At 33.3% G+C, this 6,749-nt stretch overlaps 1 pseudogene; it reads right to left on the bottom strand.

The window, feature by feature from the left end:
• Positions 1-4,338: 4,338 nt before the first annotated feature.
• LOC147865208 (uncharacterized) lies at positions 4,339-6,476 on the bottom strand (annotated as a pseudogene).
• Positions 6,477-6,749: the final 273 nt, after the last annotated feature.

The raw sequence follows: 6,749 nt of genomic DNA, 5'->3' as shown, positions 1-6,749 counted from the left end.
TCGATTTACTTTCATTCAATTTATTTCTAAAGGTGTAAAACCTTGGACAGAAATGGTGGCATACTTTATAGAGAAGAACGGAATTAAGCTTGGAAATATGAAGGTTGAAGCTAATTGGTAGAATGTAATTAATTCTGAAAGGGATGTCAAATGTGCAGGGGCTTTGATAGTTAATCATTCTTGACGAAGTATGTTGGATTTTGTGGACAGAGAGCTATGCAAGGTCACATATCATCATATTCGTGATTTGAATTGGTTTGTAGGGGGGCATTGAGTTTGGAGTCGTAGTAGTATTTAGCTCCCTATAAGGGTTCTATACTTTGTAGTTAGTCATGGTGGTGTTTTTTTCTTTCGTAATGAAAGCCATTATTTATGAGGGAGAGAGAGGGCTATTGAGCTAGAGCAAGGGAGGTCTTCACTTGGAATTGACATTAGTTCTTTTTGAGCACTTTGAATGTGGTCTTGTGCAACTTTAAGCATCAAATATCGTCAAGAAATAATTTTCTTAAGTAAATTGATTGCAAGTAGAGTTCTTGTTTTAGAACGTCATACACGAATTATAACTATAATTCCAATAATGCCTTGAAATTGTGTGAGCAAATGGAAAAAAGACACAAGAAACATTCTTACCAGTTTTCAAAGATGTAAACTTAGATTCCAAAACCAGGTTAGGTCTATTTCTAAAATCTCCTAGACCAAGGATGATGCGTAGTAAGGGTCAAATTTATTAAAAACTTTGCAATAGACATTACTTGTGAATGTGGATTGAGGGTTGCTCATTATAATGACAAAGGACTATTGACACTATGAAACTTGAACAAGTTTTCATGCTAATTTTGGAGCTTTTGTTGCTATATTAGCGAGAATAAAGTTACTCGTCTTTCTTAACCTATTCATCATTGCCTTTATTCTTTGTAGGCAGGTCAACATATGTATCATGGACATGTTTTCTCATATCTCTATTTAAGCTATTTTCCTTTATTGACCAAGTTTGTTTGCACTTTAGCACCATCATCATTGACATCTTTACTCATTTTGTGAAAATACTCTCTAACTAACACTTGGATTTAATTATGAAAATGTGTCACACAAAGTCTAAGATGATCATGCGCTTGTTGAGAATGAGGCTATGAAACTCACCATCATGGGGCACAAACTCTTGCCTTCATAAAAACACATGTGCCCAAAGTATAATAAAATATTTGCATCATCAATTAAATTAGAGTAAAACTTGATGTTAACTCTTGAACGCTCATTGAGTGCATTTAATTAAATGTGTCAAGTCAATATATTTATACATGCAAGCATTAGTGTTCCCCCTAATACTCTTGCAAGTGTACATGCCAACCCCTCTTTTGGTGTTATCATCATGACCATAGAACGTAATAAATGTGTTCGTGCAAGCATACAAATGTTAACTTTGAAAACGTTTGGAAAGGAACACGTTTGAAAAGAGAAAAATGCGTATTTCTGTTTTTTTCTCTTTTACCTTTTTTATCACTAGGAATTAGCTCACCCTAGTAGTATGTTGTTAAGCTACTACTACCTATGTCTCGGGTTTGAATGTCAATTTTTTGACCTCTCTTTGTCTCTCGTTAGTGTCATGTCATAGTAAAATTTTATGTTAGTGTCATGTTTTCTTCATATTCTGGAATATACATTTTATGAGTTTTTGAACATTAGATTATAATTTATAATGGCATATTTTCATTCAATCTCTATAGTTCATGCTCATTTTTTTGTAAAGTTCTAAAGTGAAGAAATTGATACCTTCACTAGTTGCGAGATGAGAACAATTACAAGATGAGCTCATCATCAATACAATTATGTCTTTGAATTATTTGTTTTTTACGTTCGCGCTTTCTAATGTTTAGTAAAGTAATTCCTAAGTTTTGAACTTTCAATTGTGTTGACATTTGATTCAATCAATATATAATATAGACCATAGTCATTTTTTTAAATTCCAATCTTTATTTATTTTTCCAACTTATAAATCCAATCCAATTTTGAGATGATTTACCATACATGTTTGATTGAATCATTCTCGAATGCAAATGCACGTATGGTACGTATGGTTCATTCTATGATCATAACCATAGGAAGTGATTCAATTTGGGACATTGGAGCTTCTTAATTATATTCCATGTGCAAAAATTACCACATGTAATTGTTGCTCTGTCTTCATAGCTTTGGATGGAGGGGTATACGCTTTTGGAGATTGTTCTTTATGTTATAGTGAGCACTAGGGACTCATGTCTCTTGTGAGCCTTCTTGAATTCCCAAATTAACTTTGCACTCATTGTTTTCAACCTACCCATTATGTATATGCCATATTGTATTTTTTTGCACTTTTCTCCTTTTGCAATCTCGTTTACACCCATATTTACATCACATATTGTGTTTGTTAATGACAATTGGCATAAGGTGGCACTTGCTTTTGATTGTTGCACGACCTTGCTTCTTCCATCCTTACACTGACAATGCAACCACTCCATTTGAATCGTACATCATGTAGTAAATGCCTAGTTGTTGGCCTTGCATTAAAAGATTTGTTGTATATATTTTTAAAGCATGAAATGTTCTTTACCTACCACAAAGCCTTTTACAGATTATCAAGTGTTATCGTTCAAAGAGAGTTTGAATGTTCCTATGGCTCTTTCTGCTGTAAATTCAACTACAAACTTTTTTTTTCTCACCTAAAACTTTACCACATGCACTTCATAGATCACTACTAAGTTGCCTAGCCAAGGAAAGAATTGTGCCCCATTGGCTATGATTTTCAACAAGTTTTGGTTGGTGTAAAGACAAGGATGATTTGATTTAGTAATATCATAGAGTATTTACAAATAGAAAATTCAATGCATGTTTTAGGTACATAGAATTATAGTGCAAGAGTTAGTCTTACCTCGATACCAAAAGTTTGTACATGTTTCTTTTACAAAATAACACAATGCATAATATGATGTATATTTTACAATGTCAAATGTGTGATTTAAATCATCTCGTGCACCTTCAAAATTTGAGAGATGTTATCCAATGTTTGTTAAGAGAATTGTTATGTAGCTTTCCAAATAGACGTAGTTTGGAATTTAAATTAAGAATATCAATAAAAGAAGGGGAGCTGTAAAAAAATAATGCCGGAGATGTGGACCCCTCCCTCATTTGGGAAATAGGAAGAGTAAAGAAAACAAAGCCAAAAGGCTTAAAATAATTAACTTCTAATTCTAATAGATAAAAATAAAGGATTCATACTCATAGTTTAATATATTCATATGTATATGGTTCTTCCAAGATTCAGAACTCCAACCTCTTTGTTATACATGTGTTAGATCTTTAACTGTCTGTGCACGTTATCTTTACACTTCCTATTCCATCATACAATTACCAATCAACTATCACTCCCAATTCTTCTTATCCATTTTTAAACATGTGATGTAATTGTCATGATAAAATTATGGTTTACTTTCTTCTATGGTTCTTGGACTATGTGACAATAATGTTTTCCTTGGTAAGTCTTAATATATTCCAAACATCATATCTCGACAAAATTGAGATTCTTATCCATCAACTCAAATAACTGAAATAGGTTAAACATACATTATAGAATGAACATTTACCCAAGAGATATTTATGATATGGCTAGTGATTATGTGTATAGAATCTTCAACACTTTTGTAATGTTATAAAACATGTTCAACACATGGAGTCCATAGGTATATTTTATGGATGTTGATCACTAAGTTTTATTGCACATAGGGTAGTTATACACATATACATTAATATATTCTATTATAAATATGTCATAGATAAAAGTCAAATAGTTAGGCAAGGAATTATGATTTCAATCCATCATGAATTTATTCCAATAATGATCGTCACCATTGTATGTTTCTTCCTTCTATCATAACATAAATATGATGTATGCCCTCTATGTATATACTCATGGTAGGCTACTAACAATGATGGTTGAGTTAACATAGATTACTAGGGTTGTGACAAGGTTGTATGTGGAAATACCTAGAGCATAGATTGACCCATGCGTGATATGCGTGATATTCGACATCCGCAATATTCGTAGTATTCGAGAATATAAAATTGCTCCAAGAATATTATAAAACCATTCGTTTATGGAAAATAAATTTACATAATAAAAATTATTAAATTCACTTAAAAAAAAAGGAAAAATCACCAATTAATAGAAAAATGGAAGGTCTTCAAAATCACACTAACATAAGAAAGAAAAGTTTTAATTAAAGCGATTATGAGCCGTTATATTCTAATTTCTAAGTTCTAGGTTCTAACTTCTAACTACTAAGTAATGCACCGAAATTTAAGAATCTATGCACTATCACATTCATCATTCGTATCTTCAAGCTCATCCCTAATGTCCTTATGAGCTTCATTTTCATCAATAGCTTGATTTTGCATTCTCAAAAGTCTCTCATCATCTTCTTCTTTGTTGATCATATCTAATGTTGCTTCAATTAGGCATAATCCCCTTTCCTTTATTCTTCTAATGAGACAATGATTTGTATGTATGTAAACCAATTTCTCAACATGAGCATGAGTCAATCTATTTCTTTTTTTTGTATTTATCGATGAGAATGTACTCCAATTTCTTTCACAAGAAGATGCACATGAACCTTGAGAAAGCACACGAATTGCAAGCCTTTTTAAGTTTGGAGTGCTTGTTGTCAGGAATAGTACTAAAGTATAGATGGAATTAGTACTAAGAAGAGAGGACGGGACTGCGTAAGATTCCCAAGAGAGGACGTGAGAAGAGGAGAGAGAGAGAGAGAGATAGCGAGGATGAGAGAGAGAGAAAAATGATGGCAGCACCTAATATATTATGTGAAAAGATAAGTACAAAGCGGCTGAGAGGCTTAAGACTGGCGTTGAACCAATTTGGTTCAACATAATGCCTAGTGCCTTCTTTTATGGTGTTGTCAGGAGTAATCCTGAAACTTCTAGAATGTTCCAGAGAAATCTGGAATATACATTACTTTCTTATAATAAAACATAAATGAAAATAATATCTTATGAATTACAATAGATGGTGTGATGGTTAAGAGCTCGACCCATATACCATAAGGTCATGGGTTCGAGTCTTGCCATCTCATGACACTTGCTCCAAATGTTTCCCACCACTTAATTGCATCATGCATTCTAGTTGGATCATTTGCCATAGGAACTTGAAATGAACTCTTTTGTTGAGTTTTATAAGCATAGAATTCATCTAATAAAACACCACATAAAGGTATATCACCATTAGTATACCGCATAATAGTTTCCATCCAACTTGTATTCAACTTCTCATCAATATCTTGAATTTTTTCTCTCCAAATTGGATGCAAAATAAAGCCAGTTGCATGCAATGGTGAATGTAGCATTGTCCATCTTTGCATACATATTCCCCGAATTTCATCAAGCAATAAACGATCTACATCTTCAATGTGGTTTATTTCTTCTATCATACGATGAGCACATTCATAAATTAAACCCATGGTTGCACCTTCTCTATCCGTCAATCTAAGAACTTTTAGGATAGGCTTGCATATCTTTACGATCTTCTTTATATTTGGCCAAAAAGAAGCATCAAGTATAATTGAAACTATTTCTTCTCCTAGTTGTGTTTTTGATCCTTTCCATTGACACCATTGTTCACTAACCACCATTCTTCTTAATCCACCTTTGACTCTGTCATCCAATAAGTTTGACAACATGATAAAACTATAGGCAAATCTAGTAGTGGAAGGCTTTAACAATTCTTTCTCACTAAACTTACGAAACATTGCCAAAGAATATTGTTTTCATGTAATAAACACGATTACCTTTGTAGCTAATTTCAAAACATCATGAACCCAAGCACATTTTCCAATATCTTCAAACAACAAATCGATGCAATGACACGTGCATCTGGTAAAAAAGATCATGGGCCACTCTTTCTCTATCATCCTCCTAGCTACTACACAATTAGTTGCATTGTCCATACAAACTTGCACAACATTTGATGGGCCAATATCAAGAATAACATCCTTTAAAATCTTAAAGATATACTCTCCTGATTTATATTCTCCACTAGTGTCAACTGATTTCAGAAACACAGTGCCATACGCAGAAGTAGCCATGACATTAATTATTGGTCTATTCTTGGTATCTGACCAACCATTGCTCACAACAGTGCATCCAATAGTTTTCCATTTTTCTCTAATTTGCATAATCTCATTTTCAACATATTTCACCTCTTCATTCAAGTGCCTTTTGCGCAATTGATAAGGAGATGGCGGCTCATAAGACGGCCCAGCAAGTGCCACAACTTTTATTAATTCACGAAAATATGTACTTCCCACTTTTACATCTGGTATATCCTCTACAAAAAAAAACCTCCTGATTGCTTCATCAACATTTTTATCAAGTTGCTTTTGCCATAACATCTTCAAAGGTTCAACATTGTCTACTTTCATCTTTTTACTTGTTGATGCATTACCAAACGATGATGAAGACATTTCATTGATAGATGTTGATTCCACATTCATATCAACATTTGTGCTACAATTTTCAGCATTGCAATCCATTGATGACTCATCATTCATGTCAACATTTGCACAACCAGATACCATTTTTTGTACTTCAACTTTTATAACAGCATCAATTTGACGGCATTTGTCAACACCTAAACCTTTCAAGCCCAACAAGTGAGCTCTGATTCGAAAGGGGCCACGAACAAATACATGGTGATAATGATTGCA

The sequence above is a fragment of the Azolla caroliniana genome, unplaced genomic scaffold, assembly GCF_043228905.1.
Source record: "Azolla caroliniana isolate FFs.n. ecotype wild unplaced genomic scaffold, voAzoCaro1.0.p SCAF_4, whole genome shotgun sequence".
Taxonomy (NCBI): domain Eukaryota; kingdom Viridiplantae; phylum Streptophyta; class Polypodiopsida; order Salviniales; family Salviniaceae; genus Azolla; species Azolla caroliniana.
The sequence above is the reverse complement of the archived record's forward strand: the minus strand, read 5'-3'. Positions and strand labels throughout refer to the sequence as shown.